We start from the raw sequence: 16,970 nt of genomic DNA, 5'->3' as shown, positions 1-16,970 counted from the left end.
TCTCCCCAGGCTGATTTGTGAAATGCGATCCTCTTTAACTGCTGTGGAAATATAACTAACATGTTTATATTTTCCTTAACCCTCTCTAAATCTACAACTCTTTTCCCCTGTCCTGAAAGGTGGAGGAGAAATAAAAAAAAAGGATTATACCTGGTACTTGGCCAATTTGAGTAAACATGTACATCCAAGGGGTCCTTAAAGTATCATAAAATAACAAGAATACTTAAAATCTTTGAACCTGGGTAAAATAAATGTGATTTATTTAGCGTTATCACTCAACTTCAGCCACCTGCAGCCTTATATGAGCAAACAAAGAAATGTGTAGGATTGGGGGAAGGCTGAATGTTCTATGTGTTATGAGGTGTTTGTCAGGGAGGTGAAAACCTAAGTCTCACAGAAAATAAAATAATAATAAAAAACTGAAAATGTAACTCTTACACTGCTGGATTGCCATTGGCACCCCCTAGTGTTGAAGGCAAGTAAACTAGACATACAACTGTACCACAAGTGTGCATTATGCACTGGTGATATTATTTTGCAGTTTAGCACATTATAAATAAATATTATCTCATACTTTGTTTTTGACAAAGAATAAAGTGTTGTTTCTGGAAAACAAACTATGTGTACTTATTTACTACATGTAGTGTTATTGCCTGTCATCCAATAACACTACTTGTATCAGTTTGCTGCCATCTTATGATTATTATTATATTTTATTTGTAAGGCGCCACAAATGATTCGCAGCACCATAAATATGGCACACCTTAAAACAGAACAGGGTATGATGTAAACTATTGGGATCAATTTGAGCAATTATTGTACCATTTGTGACAACTCCAATTGCTGTAAGGATGAAAATCCAATTCTAGTAAGTCACATTGGGGCAGATGTATTAAGGCTTAACAAGAGATACATAAATGCAAGGGTGATAAAGAGAGATAAACATCCAGCTAATCAGCTCCTTACTGACTTTTTTCAAACACAGCCTGTAACATGGCAGTGCAGAGGTGAATGGTTGGATGTTTATCTCTCTTTATCACCCTTGCATTTATCTGTTGTTAAGGCTTAATACATCTGCCCCAGTGGAACAAATATGCAGTAAACCAGACTGTACTATGACGCTGACCACAGCCTGTGTGGGGTCATTAATTGAAAAATAGGAACATGAGGCACAGAAACACTACAATCTGATTGTTAGACCTGACCAAGCAAATCTGGGTATTTTGATTATCTACCTTTCTGCAGATTGTGCCAAGCAGTAAGGTCACCCTATACTGTACGGTGTCTTTATGGTATGCTAGTTTGCATATATTTTGAGCCCCCTTTATTAGTTTGAATACGTTGTAAATGTAATTGAACACATGCACATAAAGATCATATTAATTAATAACCAGTTTCTACAGTTTTTTTAAGCAATTAACATTCTGCACCTAATGTATAATAATAAATAATGGGGACATCTGATAAAATTCTATTAGCATATACACACTGACTTTTTCTCAGAGGACAATCTACAGTCATAACTGAGTTATTCTTTTTATGTCCTTAACACATGACTATGTTAAATGCCATATGATCATAAATGTCGTGTGCCATTTATTTTAAACGGTACTCTTTACCTAGCACGGCGCCCACGATCTTGATCGTGGGCATCGTGAGGTAAAAAATCGCGTCGGTCGCGTCGTGTGCGGGCTAAAGGTGCCCGGACGCGACGCGATGCTCACGATTTCCCATTGAAAACCATGTTAAACATGGAAATCGTGTCGGTCGCGTCGCGGCCGGCCAGAAATGTGCACACGATGGCCACGACGCGATGCCCACGATTTGCCATAGGAATCAATGTTAAAAGGCCCGATGGACACGATTTTCATGTTAAATGGCTCAATGGACCCGATTTTACCATAGGAAACAATGTTAAATGGGCCTTAGAGCCCAAATAGGCACAATTAACCCTTAAATGTCCCCCCAAATTTTTGAACGCCACCCCACGATCCACGCAAACCCGAAGCGTGGCGAGCGCAGCGAGCCCGCGAGGGGCGGCGGTACGCGTCCTCCGACCTTTTCATGCCCTACTATCCACGTCGGCGTGGAGTTGAGAATAGAATAGTGTGGCGAGCGCAGCGAGCCACCGAGCCCGAAGCGTGGCGAGCGCAGCGAGCCCCGCGAGGGGACGCGGATACCTTCACAGGTAAACGCATCCCCTCGCGGACTTCACAGGTGTCCGCGTCGCCACGGACACCTGTGAAGCCCGCGAGGGGACGCGTATAACTGTGAAGGTATCCGCGTCCCCTCGCGGGGCTCGCTGCGCTCGCCACGCTTCGGGCTCGGTGGCTCGCTGCGCTCGCCACAATATTCTATTCTCAACTCCACGCCGACGTGGATAGTAAGGCATGAAAAGGTCGTAGGACGCGTACCGCCGCCCCTCGCGGGCTCGCTGCGCTCGCCACGCTTCGGGTTGGCGTGGATCGTGGGGTGGCGTTAAAAAATTGGGGGGGACATTTAAGGGTTAATTGTGCCTATTTGGGCCCTATTTGTTCCTCTAAGGCCCATTTAACATTGATTCCTATGTGGAAATCGCGGGCATTGAGGCATTTGACATAAAAATCGTGTCCATCGGGCCCTTTTAACATAGATTCCTATGGGAAATCGGGGGCATCGCGTCGCGGCCATCGTGTGCACATTTATGGCCGGCCGCGACGCGACCGACGCGATTTCCATGTTTAACATGGGTTTCAATGGGAAATCGTGGGCATCGCGTCGGTCGCGTCGCGGCCAGCCATAAATGTACCCGCGATGCCCGCGATGGGCGCCGTGCTAGGTAAAGAGTACCTTTTAAACATTTTTACGGCTTGCCAATTTCCAGTACTCTGATTACGGTATCTAGCGGTACTGTATAATGGTAACTTGGATAATGCATTGCAACATGTTTTTTTTTTTTTTTTAACAATTTATGCAGTTTTATAAGTCTTTAGTCATCTCTATTTCTCCAATATTTTATAAAAATGTCACTTTAATCCTATCAAAACCGGCAACGATTAGCAGCTTTGACCAATGAATATTTACTCCTAAAGGTGCCCATACACGGTGCGATGATCGCACCCGGCTGGATCGCATTGCATTGCATCGCAACGCATGCATTTTGCATGCGATCTGTGTGCAATGTGATCCGTGGGCAGTACAAAAAGTATGTGCAGCACATACATTTTGTACTGTGTGATGCGATGCACGCATCACATCGCTATGCACGGTGCTATCGCACTGTGGGCCTTATTTTGGTTCACTCTTTCTGACAAAATACTTCTTAGATGGACAAAACCATGTGCACTGCAGGGGGCAGATGTAACATGTGCAGAGAGAATTAGATTTGGGTGAGTTATTTTGTTTCTGTGCAGGGAAAATACTGACTGCTTTATTTTTACACTTCAATATAGATCTCACTTTGAAATAAAACCCCACCCAAATCTAATTCTCTCTGCACAAGTTACATCTGCCCCACCTGCAGTGCACATGGTTTTGTCCATCTAAGAAGGATTTTGTCAGAAAGAGTGAACCAAAATAAGGCCCTGTGTATGGGCACCTTTAAAGAAAGAGCACTATGTAAATACAATAATAATAATAATAATAATAATAATAATAATAATAATAATCATCATCATCACTGGTGAGTGTGGTATACAGATAGATCAAGTCATACTCTGGACTTATTTTTCCTTATGGGGTGTATTTACTAAGCAACGGATTTTCAAAGACAAATATTACTGATTGCTGATTATGTCTACCTCATTTAAAAAGGCAATCATATTAACTGTAAGACTGGTTTTGCATTTACTACTATTGCCCTTTTAAATATGGCATGCAAAGCCAAGCTTTGAACACCCACCACATACTGTAGTTAATATACCTTCATATCCGGGCGGAAGCATAAGTGATGGAAAGTTCTTTGTTAAGTACATTCTAGCAGTAACAAAATGGAAAATAAATCTGTACTGAAATTACCCATCTTAACAAGTCCATGAGGCAGTTTCTTTATGAGTAATATAAACTATAATTAGTATATACAACTGGTAAATACATACCGTAAAATTCATCTAGAATACTGTAAATAGCCAAAACATATTATTGGAATATGTAGCCAGAATACACTACAAAAGTACACAACCACAACATATAATCTGAATATACATATAAACAGAGCGTCACTCAGCAATGGCGGTAAAATTCAAGTGTTTATTAAGTAAACATTGTTCCGGGCCTACACCTATCTTCACACAAGAAGCATATATCACTAAAACAAAATCAGCAAGGATAATGTAGTGGTTATCATCGCTGCCTCACGGCCATGATATCGCAAGTTCAATTCCTAACCAGCACTTTCATTGTGCAGTTTGTATGTTCTCCCAGTGTTTTTGTGGGTTTCATAATTATAGTAGCCTACCCTGTATAGCATTGGCTTACTGATGCATTGTGTGTAACTATAGCAGCTCACCCTGTATAGTAACTGGCTTACTGACACAGTGTGTGTATATATTAGAGATGAGCGGGTTCGGATCCTAGAGATCCGAACCCCCACAAACTTACCTGATCCGAGGCCGAATTCAGGGAGCTCGATGGTCGCCGCCATTTTTCTGAGTTCAAAACGAGGCCGAACGTCATCTTCCCGCTGTCGGATTCTCGCAAGACCTGGGGATATATAGTTCCCGCCGGTTGGCGCCATTTTCAAACAGGCTGGTGATTTCAGACAGCACGGATGTGTCCGTGGTGTCTGCTGAGCTGAGCTGCTGGGGAAACATGCTGGGGGGATGAAATGTTGGGGGGGGGGGGGGTGATTTATGCATAGGGGGCTGCTGCTAGTGCTACAGAGGGGGCTACATTATTTTAAATAATTAATTAAATAATAATTATTTTAATTAATCCATCCAGGGGTGCCCACATGCGTGCTGTATTTGTCCAGGGGTGCCCACATGTGTGCTGTATCAGTCCAGCAGTGCCCGCATGTGTGCCGTATAATTCTATGGGTGCCCCCTTGTGTCCTGTAATAGTCCAGGGGTGCCCGCATGTGTGCCATATAATTCCATGGGTGCCCCCATGTGTCCTGTATCAGTCCTGGGGTGCCCGCATGTGTGCCGTATAATTCCAGGGGTGCCCCATGTGTCCCATATCAGACCAGGGGAGCTGCCCTTTTTTTAATGAAAATAAAAATAAGGTGTTTTTTTTTTTTTTACTGCAAGGGCTGTTAAATGCGCTGTAGTCCAGGGGTGAGCCAAGAGTGCTGTATAATTCATGGGGTGTTGCTAATTAAGGTGTGCTGCTCTTTTTTATAATTAAAAGAATACAAATTTTTATTTTTACTGCAGGAATTTGTCTGCCGTATAATTCCATGCCTGCCGCCATGTGTGCCGTATCAGTCCAGGGGTGCCGCCATCTGTGCTGTATAATTCCATGTGTGCTGTATCAGGTCAGGGGTGCCACCATCTGTGCCGTATAATTCCTGGGGTAAGCCAAGTCTGCGGTATAATTCATGGGGTGCTGCCAAGTGTGCTGTATTAGTCCAGGGGTGATGCTAAGTGTGCCATATCAGTCCAGGGGTGAGCCAAGTCTGCCAAATAATTCCTGGGGTGAGCCAAGTCTGCCGTATAATATATGGGGTGCTGCCAAGTGTGATGTATAAGTCCAGGGGTGATGCTAAGTGTGCCATATCAGTCCAGGGGTGATGCTAAATGTGCCGCATCAGTCCAGGGGTGATGCTACCTGTGCCATATCAGTCCAGGGGTAATTCTAGGTGTGCAGTATCAGCCTAGAGGGGATGCTAAGTGTGCCATATCAGTCTAGTGTTTGTGCTGCACACTTGTGTGGCTTATCATAGCTATCCAGCTACCTCGGTGCAACCTTTTGCCCTAAAAACAATATTGTAAGGTGTGAGCTGTTCAGAATAGACTGGAAATGAGTAGAAATGAATGTTATTGAGGTTAATATAGCATAGGAGCAAAAAAAATAAAAACGAATATTCTGCGATTTTAGCCGTTTTTATGCTTTTTTAACAAAAAATCAGAACCCAAAACCCAAAAAATCCAAACACAAAACACTTAGGAGGTGTTTTGCCAAAACCCATTAGAACCCAAAACCTCAAGGTAATCAGAACCCAAAACCCAAAACCCAAAAAGTGGCCGGTGCACATCCCTAGTTTCATCTGGGTATTCCGGTTTTCCCCCATAAACTGGAAACATCCTGATGGCTTCTGACAAAAAAATAACCGGTGTGTACATGGATTTGAGAATATGGAATATGACCTCTCTCTGGGCATGAACTAATGTAAATGACAGCAATTTTCTCTGTAAAGCAATGAAGAATATGTGTGCACTATAGAAATAGTAATAATAACAACAATAATAATAATAGTAATCATCATCATCTGCATCCTTTTATATATATATATATATATATATATATATATATATATATATATATATATATATATATATAGCACTCTCTTCTCCGATAGGACGCAAATAACTGCTAATAAATACATAAATAAATAAAGAAACAGAATATCAACTTAATGTGTATAATGGATAACAACAAGTTATAGATGAGCTGGAACATGAGTAAAAATAGTATCAGATTGTGTATTATGTTTCCCATTGTATAAACATTTTCTATGCTGTTTTATGCAGTCTACTGTTTTACATTAGAAGTCATTTCAGGCAGGGCTGGATTAAGGTCTGAGGTGGCTCTCAACAACTATCTTGTGGGGGCCCCTATGAATAAAAGGGATATATTGGATATAGAAAGAAGGTATTATTTATCATCCAGCATTGTGATTGTGTTCAATTCCGCAAGAAAGAATATCTAGTATTTTTTTTAAAACAAAAGTGCAAATCTCACACTTTACAAAATGTACCTTAATGTTCCAAATATCTTGCATAATACTAAAATGGGAACCAAGCTTGAAAAGAGATAAAATTGTGAGAGCTTTGATAAATACCACCGTATATATGTAAAATACAGGTTCTATATTATGTAGAAGCAATGATGAGATGAACTGCTTCTATATATACACTAAATGTAGTATTCAGATGGTGTGATAGTGCAGCTAAAATATATAGGGAAACACAAAAAAAAGCAATTTTTGGGATAAATCAGATTTATTGCCAGGCTGGAATCCTTTTTTTATCTATGTATCCATTACTTAAGGTTATACTTGCCTACCTGACGCTCTCCATGAGGGAGAAAATGCTCTGCTCCTGGACTTCCCTGGTAATGTATGATTGCCATCACCTGTGGTGAAACACCTTTACCTAGCTCCCCACAGGTGATGGCAATCATACATTACCAGGGAAGTCCAGGAACAGAGCATTTTCTCCTGCACGGAGAGGGTCAGGTAGGCAAGTATGCTTAAGGTTTATTGGAATTCGCCAATTAATTTTTGGTGCATAAGTTCTAAGAAAAATACAAAATGGATTAACAAAAATGGGAAGAAAAATGTATTTAATACATTTGTTAAAATTAAAGAACATATACATAAAAATGTATATATGTATATATGTGTAAATGTATATGTACAGACGTCATAAGGTTACAAAAGGTAGCTCACAAAATATTAGTAGTTAAATAAAGTTAGTTACCTAATGGAAAATAGTATTAGTATAGATTGTAAGCTTGCAGCAGGGCCCTCCTACCTCCAAGTCTGTCTGTTGTTACCCAGTTTGTTTTATCACTGTCTGCTATTGTAAAGTGCAACGGAATCTGCTGCGCTAGATGATAGATAAGAAACTGTAAATAAATAAATAGTATAGTATAGTATAGTGCTATTGTTTATGAATAATTCACAATAACTGATATGTCCAGCGCCACACAGCTCAAAGCCTGCTGCCAGACAGTCACACACTGTCAGCGCAACTGAGAAAGGAGCTGAGACTGAGTGAAATGGCACTGCCTCACTCTCAGCTCCTGGACGTCACAGAAATCCCAGAGGATGCGGTGGTGACTTTGAAATCCCACTAGAGACTGACACTGACTTCATCAGTACCTCAACAGCGGCGCTGGCAGTGGTTGTGTAGTGGCGAAATTGGAGACACAACTAAATCCTACTGTGCTCCAATTTCAGTACCAGCAATTCAGGGGGAGAGTGTAGGGCCCCTAATGTGTGGGGGCCCCGGGACGACTGCACCTGTTGATTCTCCTCTTGGATCCGGCTTTGATTTCAGGCACAGACACAGCCTGTCACATGGAAGGAGCTGATTGGCTGGTACTTTATTTATCTCCATTTTATCTATCGCTAAGGCATAGTACATATCCCTCTCATTGAGATGTCATGAAAAGAAGTCTGCTGTGCATAGGAAAATATGTGTCTATATAATATCTTTGGTTCTCATTAGCTTTGAAACCTTTACACGCACAAGGATGCTTTTAATGTGACGTTATGCGGAGTTCGTCCCCTTCCTTAAGACATGTTAAAGAAAAAAAAGAGAAAAGTCTTAAGACTGAAAAGGCGCAGAGACTGAAAAGGCGCAGAGACTGAAAAGGCGCAGGGACTGAAAAGTCTCTGCGGCGTCTCGCAGCAGTGTACGGACACTCGACAGAGTGAGGGACCTTCCCGGCGGCAGGGACACATGCAAACCGTTGTTATGGATCGCATGCGCCCCTGCTTCCCGCCCGCCTCACTACCTGGAGGAACGGGTCCAATGCACACGGGACCGCGCATCGGACCCGACGGCATGTCAGGAAGAGGCGATTTGGTCCAATTTAACTGGCCGATTGGTCACAGCCGGCCGAAATCGGACCAAATCGCCTTGATGTATGGGGGCCTTTACCAATGAGCAGTAATATCAAATTAAGTTTTACTGAAATATATGCTCATGTACATAAAGTATAAAATCAAAAGCTTTCCAATCACATATCCATCCCGGTCACAGCTGGAGCATAACACGTGGAGCCACACCGCAGGTGAGAGCCGTTTTCAGCATTTCAACAAATATCTTTTGTTTGGATCCGTGGACTCCGGAGATAGCTGCCATTCTGGCTCCAAGCACCAGCAGGGAGACATGATATCCATTTAAAAGTCTGAGGGAGATCAAACAGGTACCTGTTATAATTGTGGCCATAATTACATTTACTTTATTTTGCATACTAACCATAGGAAACTAATACCGCCTATATCATTTCTGGATTAGAAACATAGAAACATAGAATTTGACGGCAGATAAAAACCACTTGGCCCATCTAGTCTGCCCCTTTATATATATATATATATATATATATATATATATATATATATATATATATATATATATATATATATATATCAATATGCCTATCCCAAGCATGTTTAAATTGTTCTACTGTATTTGCCTCTACCACCTCTGATGGGAGGCTATTCCACTTATCTACCACTCTTTCTGTGAAGTAATTTTCCCTTAAATTTCCCTTGAATCTTCCTCCCTCTAGTATAGATTACAAATATGTGCAATACTGGACAGTACTAAAAATACTAACAACTTATCTGGACTGTACAATTTGTTTGACAGCTAAACACACTAAGGGCTGGCTGTTAATTGGATTGTAGTGACGAATCTTATATGACAAAGTGAAGTGTACAATTGTCATGCAGTCATATATTATTCATTGTGTGTTTTTTATTGTTTATGTTTATTGTTTATGTTTTCATATTTTATTGTAGTTTATTCTGTACAGCAGTGGTGTAAAACTCATGTCCCTCCAGACAAACTACACATCCCAGCATGCCCTGCCACAGTTTTAGCAATTCATTATATAAAATCTGTGGCAGGGCATGCTGGGAAGTGTAGTTCCACAACAGCTTTTGGCCTTTGAGTTTAACACCACGGCTGTACAGTATTATTGCTTTTATTGTCTAGGCATCATTTATGGTTGGTTATAATATTTTGATTAATTAACTATATTGATATAATAAATTATATTAACCTAATTCCCAGCACTGTTATTTCATTTTTGGTTTATCAGTTTTGGGGATTAAGCAGCCCATTGTATTCCAGCTGCAGGGGATCTGGATTCACTGTTTTATATAATTAAGTGCTGGATATTAAGCGCTAAACTATTTTTCCTCTTTTGCAGTTCTCAGTGTTGAGTTGTTCCTGCAGATGGACGGACCTTGGACGTCAGAACGTCACCGCTGATAGTCACACCCAACAGTTTCGTCATGGAGCATGAGTCCTGCAGTGTTCTCCATTGAGATAAGCCATTGTGTCATGTTTGGATAAGTATATGGAATTCCACTGACTGCTACATTTAGCTGGCCCTCTGTCATTGTTCTAGTTCTGGACCTGCGTTTATTGTATGGACATCATTTTTGTATTTTTTTTTCAGTTATTTCTATATAAAATAATTTAAACTATTAATCTGGCTGTGCTGACTTTTTTCTCTTTTCTTTAGATAGATAGAGATATATAGATATGGATATTCTTACTATAAATAAAATACTTGTACATATAATGTCACATATTTCTACATACAAACAAGAGAAGGGCACTATTCAGAAAGGAGTGCCTAAGTATTTTGAGCTGGCTACACCCTGGCAGCAAATAAGTGCTAGGTTACCTTGGCACGAATACAACTTTTCTACTCAATGTCTCAAATTCACACTGTACATATTTACTAAGCAGAAACTTTAGTCATGTGAAGGAGGATTGTAACATGCTCAATAAAGGTGTCATCTTTAACATTAAGCATACACACATACAAAGTACTCAATGCTGGGCCTGTCTTGATCAATCTGCAGATTAATGAAATATAATGGGTTTTACAACTCTACACTGATAAACAGTAGTGTATATTTATCTTATTTTACCTATTATTATTTTGAACCTTTATTTATATATTTACTTTGTGTGCACAAGGATTTGTACAAATACTGTTATAAACATGCAAACACATCATATTATTATGTTAAATGACTTGTTATTACACAATTAACTAGGAAACAAATGGATAAAATAATGCCCACAAAATTTTATTTTAATTTCCGAAAATAATATTGTTGTAATTATATATTGTTGAATTATACACTACAACACAGAATTGTTACTATGATGTTTAGAATTTTTTTTTTTTTATTGAACGTTGTATGAATTTATCCTTTTAAATTTCGATTATTGGATTAACCTCTAATATGTCCTATTGCTTTTGTATTACATCAGCAATATCACCACCAAATTGCTTTTGAAATGAATATATATTATAAATATTATATTTTAAATGTCTATAATAAAATATTATCTATTGTATAGTAAAGAAATATATGCTACCAAACCATATTTTAAATATCTTACACCAATATACCTGTCTATCTTATAGTGTGTACACACGGTCCGATTTCCTTTCCGATGTTGACGATATAGTCAACATCGGATCGGCATCGGAATCGGATGCAGATCGCAAGGGTTTTAGCCCTTGCAATCCCGGTCCGATCCCGATGCGCGTTCACGAATCGGAAGCCAGAAAGCCTTGGCTGCCTTTTCTATATAGTGCAGATCTGCACTATATAGTCAAGATTGGATGCAAATAGGATGTGCCTTAAGATCCTATCTATCCACGATCCGATCTGATCGGATCGTGGATAGGATCTTAAGGCACATCTGACCGTGTGTGCACACCATTAGTCATTTTATAGTGTTGGTATTTTCTTATCAGTGTTTTACTATTGTATCTAGATAATATGTATTTGTTTTGCTGTTTTTTTCAAAACTTTTTTTGTAATAATTTGTGTCATTTATTTTGGTGGTTGCACAATAAGTAACAACTGCTTTTATTGTTAATTAGGAAATGTCATGGTAGTTCATTCTTTGTCTGCATAATATCGAATAGATTCTCTGGGGGAAATTTACTAAGATGGGAGTTCTAGTTCAGATGGGATGTTACAATAGACAACCAATCAGATACAATCTATTTTCTTCTAGAAGGTGCTAAATAAATAAGTAAATACTGATTGGTTGTCATCAAGGCAACATCCTATGTGAAATAGAACTCCGATCCTAGTAAAGTTCCACCTCTGTATGAGAATAAATGGTGGAAAATATTCTCTTCTTTAAGTGATAAATAATAATGATGATTACGTTGATGAAGGTTTCAATGATTAATATTCTTAGTAGTATTATTATCATTATTTATTTTTGCAAAGTTAAGAAGATATATAAGCTACGCTAATATATGAGGCAGTTGGTGTACACAAATGGGCCTGTCCGGGGATGTAGCTGACTTTAGATATAGGTTATGCAAATATTTATAACAAAATATTTTGGTACTTGTGAGTTATCCGGGCTGCCGATTTTGTCCTTAAGTTAACTAAACTTAAGGACACCCGACCGACGCGATGCCCGCGATTTAGCCCCAAATCGGGGGCATCGCGTCGGTCGTGGCCGTTATAAGGGGCCGCGACGCGATGCCCGCGATTTCCCATAGACATTAATGTTAAAAGACACGATGGACCCGATTTCCCATAGACAGTAATGTTAAAAGACGCGATGGACCCGATTTCCCATAGACAGCAATGTTAAAATAAAATGACAATGTGAAATTGGCCAATATGGGCATTTCACATTGGATATGTTTTAAAAAAAAAATGTTTCATGGCCCCCCCACCACCGTTAACGCCACCCCGCTATTGACGCCAACCCGAAGCGTGGCGAGCGCAGCGAGCCCACGAGGGGCGGCGGTACGCGTCCTCCGACCTTTTCATACCCCTACTATCCACTAGGGCGTGGAGTGAGAATAGAATAGTGTGGCGAGCGCAGCGAGCCACCGAGCCCGAAGCGTGGCGAGCGCACGCGGATACCTTCACAGGTATCCGCGTGCCCTTGCGGGCTTCACAGGTGTCGGCGTCCCCTTGCATTACATTACTGTCTATGGGAAATCGGGTCGGAAATCGGGTCCATCGTGTCTTTTAACATTACTGTCTATGGGAAATCGTGGGCATTGCGTCGCGGCTCCTTATAACGGCCACGACCGACGCGATGCCCACGATTTCGGGCGCGATGAAAAAATCGGCAGCCCGGATAACTCACAAGTACCAATATTTTACATGGTATTTTAAAAACCTTTATATGTGTGTGGATGATATGATTGGACCATGCCTAACATTCAGTGATTGGCTGCAGGCTGATGTACGTTCATTTCTGTACAGTTTCCAACTTTCTAGCTCATAAAATCTGCCCTGATATCTAAACAAGAAGATCCCTTTGTTGATATTTACTTAATGACAGGCCTGTGTGGTTCTCAGTGAAAGTGTCTGTCATTCTCCCCACTGGACCCCTATCCATAGAGTTCAATCGGTCTCAGGGACACGTGGGTAAGATGTGAGGAAATAAACTACTAATGTATACCACAATGTCGCAGGCTGGGAAAAGTTCACTGGGTGTAAAATGGAGTCGTAATATGAAGCCGGAATGTTTTACATGTATAGCTAACTGCAAATAAATGAAGCAGATAAGCACACTGCAGACACTGGACTCATTATAGAAACCTGTTTTAAAGCCAAACATGACACATTTTTCACAGTCTTTTTTATTGTTGCAATGGCAACAGGTTCTTTTTGACTATTTCAGGCACGCAAGTCTTGCTTGCTCATTATTACTTTTTCATGATTCACAAGTGAAGTTTATGTATATATACAGTATATATATATATATATATATATATATATATATATATATATATATATATATATATGTGTGTGTGTGTGTATGGGTGGATAAATCAGTGGCACTCAGAGACTTCAATTAAAGTGCAAAATATATTTTATCCCATAAACTGGGTGCAGAGATAGATCCACCACACATCACTCCAGGTCTTGAAAAAGGTGTCACAAATTTATTGCAATGTTTCAGGATATGAAACCCTGTTATCAAGTGTATAGTAAAGGAAAAGGAAGGGGTGGTGGAGCGCTAAATTAATATTTTTAATTAATCACATAAATTTAAAACACATATAGACATGTATTATTAGCAATAAGTGACTATCACAGTAAAAAAATATATAATAAAAAAAACTTAAATATACACAATATTGATGGTTGGACTAGTGAGGTAGTTATATTGTTAACCAGAGTTCCAGTGATAGAAGGATGGTGGCTTATTGATTTTGTATTGGTACGGTCCCTGGTGTAGATCCCAAATGTAGATGAAATTTTGTAGGGGAATCCATAAAACCTGCAGGAATAGGTTCCGCTGGAGGGAAAGATGTAATCCACACCAAAGAGGCATCCTCACGATTAATTAATTAAAAATATTAATACTGTACTACCCAATTGATTCTATTTAGATTAATTTAGCGCTCCACCACCCCTTCCTTTTTCTTTTCCTATGTATATTGGGGACTAGACACCCCCTAGTGAGAGCTGCTTGACCACACACCCCATTTAGCCGCCTGGTTATTTCCAGCCTAGGCTGGGAATATATTTAATCAGGTGCCTGACGATGGGGTTTTGTTCCCCGAAATGTTGCAATACATTTCTGACACCTTTTTCAAGGCCTGGAGTGACGTGTGGTGGATCCATCTTTGCAAGGGGCTGATATTCACTGTAACATATATATGTGTGTGTGGGTGTGGGTGTGTGTGTGTATATATATATATATATATATATATATGTGCGCGTGTGTGTGTTTTTGTGTGTAAATAGTGAGTTCTGATGTAATCACTTATTATCGATGAGTTCTGATGTCATCACTTGAATGGACCTTAGAAAACATTACAGGAAATAATTCAGCATTAAACGTATATTACTAGGAATATTAGATCACTTGACTTTCCGTGACCTGTATAAAAATACACAACCTTTGTGCTGTTATATGGTCTCAGAAATCTCCGGTTTGCAATGCCAGCATCTTCTGCAGCAATGACTTTTGGTGGTTGTCAGTGTATAACATAAATTAATTGATTGGACGACTGATAATTATATAGCAGCAAACATGAGTCTGACAAGTGGGTGATCATTATGGTACAGATAGGAATATTATTATTGAAACCATTGGGATGTAAGCAAAATAAGGCATAAAATAATTTAGACTAAATTGCCGGAACTCAGTTATTTTTATAACAGAAAATATCAGGCTGACTCATAATATAGCTTAATATGTAGTTAGAAGAATGAGACACACTGTGGAGTTTAATAACATCAGCTATAAATGTTTTGACATTATATACCAGCCTACTGTAAAAACCATTACTTTATTGTATTTTCTTATTAAAAAAATGTAATTTATATTATTAAGAATAAAATAAGAACACTGTGGCCCTTATTCTGGTTGGTGCGGTCGAGCCGCATATGCGGCTCCGACCGCACCAGACGTATCCCCGCCCACACTACGGATCGCCACGGCCGTCCGTACACGGACGGCTGGCGATCCGCACGAAAATGGTGGAGGCGTACGCCTCCACCATGGTGGGAGCTGCCCCCTGCATTCGATGGTCGACGACCATCGAAGGCAGGGCCGCACGCCGCGGCAGCTCCCGCAAGCTGAGACCACACGGACAATCGTCCGTGTGGTAGCTTGTATGGGGGCTGAAAGCTGACATCCGGCGACGTCAGCTTTCCGCCCCCATGAGTGGCGTCATGCCCTCATTACCATGCGTACGCCCCGCGTTTGCATGGGAACGCCCATGAAACGCGGGGCGTACACATAGGGAAATGAGGGGATGAAGCCCCTCACGCCCCTATACGCCCCCTTTGCGGCGTCGAAATTTTTAACACGGAGAATTCCCCTGCACATGCGCAGAGTGACCTCTGCGCATGTGCAGAGAGAAAACATCGGCGGTACGGCCGCATGCGGGCCGTACCGCTTCAATCTGAATAAGGGCCTAAGTGGGAAATTTAATAGGATGAGAGATTCAGAAAGTGAGAGATTTGGTAAGAAACCTCCAGTTTTTTTAAAGCGGCAATCATTTACACTACAAAACCAGTTTAATTTTGAAGTGTAAATGATTGCCGCTTTAACAAAAAACTGGAGATTTTTTACCAGTTCTCCCACTTTATAAATCTCTCATCCTATCAAATTTCACCCTAAATGTTCCCTAGATTGTGCAGTAAATAGTTTATTTCTACATTAGCAACAGAGACTAACACACACACTTATACATATATGTATATCAACTTTGAATATATATATTTAATAATTATATATTCTCTCTCTCTCTCTCTCTCTCTCTCTCTCTCTCTCTCTCTCTCTCTCTCTCTCTCTCTCTCTCAGCCTCCCTAGATATCATTATTGATAACAAGTATACATTTTTTCATTATTATTATCTTTGATACAATTTGAGGGAACAGTTACAATTAAATAAACGATGCTCTGAAGAACTGAATGAGGATTACAGATATCAATCACTAAGGATTTAAATCAATAAAAATAAAACGTTGCCCTACATAAATGTGTAACATTGTTACTCTTTCTTTATTTCAGTGTTCAGTTCAGCCTTTCCTTATAACCACATTATTTATTCCCACAAACTTTGTTAAAACAATGTATCAGAAATTAGAAGTCAGAGGAGGAATTTCAGATCTCTATATTTAAAGTATTCCTATGTTTGATTTCTTGAGTCAACAAACAGAATAATATCAGTGCTTGTTTTCTATATCGGTATATCATAAACACTGCAGCATTACAAGCAATTAACTCGCTCAAAATGAGAAGTTTATCTAAAGCTACATTCCGATGTATCAATGACAAGCACAGGACACAAAACCCTGGAGTATATAGCTAGATTTTGCCAGGGACTACATGAAACACAATCTACACCCAGGGAATTCACTGGCTGACAATATATATATATATATATATATATATATATATATATATATATATATATATATATATATATATATATATATATATATATATATATATATATATATATATATATATGTCTTAGTTTTAATGTATATGCTACTTTCTTCATTAGGTGGAGAAATTACTTCTTTTTGTGGATTTAGGAAATTTGCCTTTATG

General features: G+C 39.7%; 1 long non-coding RNA gene across 3 annotated transcripts in view; it reads right to left on the bottom strand.

Moving 5' to 3' along the window:
* The window catches only part of LOC146058573 (uncharacterized), a 35,998-nt gene that overhangs the window by 9,680 nt on the left and 9,348 nt on the right, over window positions 1-16,970 (bottom strand). For all 3 annotated transcript variants that reach the window (XR_014469873.1, XR_014469872.1, XR_014469874.1), the window contains one exon: window positions 8,862-9,060. This is a non-coding gene — a long non-coding RNA (uncharacterized LOC146058573). The remainder of the gene's footprint in view (window positions 1-8,861; window positions 9,061-16,970) is intronic.

The sequence above is a fragment of the Crinia signifera genome, chromosome 1, assembly GCF_055691185.1.
Source record: "Crinia signifera chromosome 1, ASM5569118v1, whole genome shotgun sequence".
In the NCBI taxonomy this organism is placed as follows: domain Eukaryota; kingdom Metazoa; phylum Chordata; class Amphibia; order Anura; family Myobatrachidae; genus Crinia; species Crinia signifera.
The sequence above is the reverse complement of the archived record's forward strand: the minus strand, read 5'-3'. Positions and strand labels throughout refer to the sequence as shown.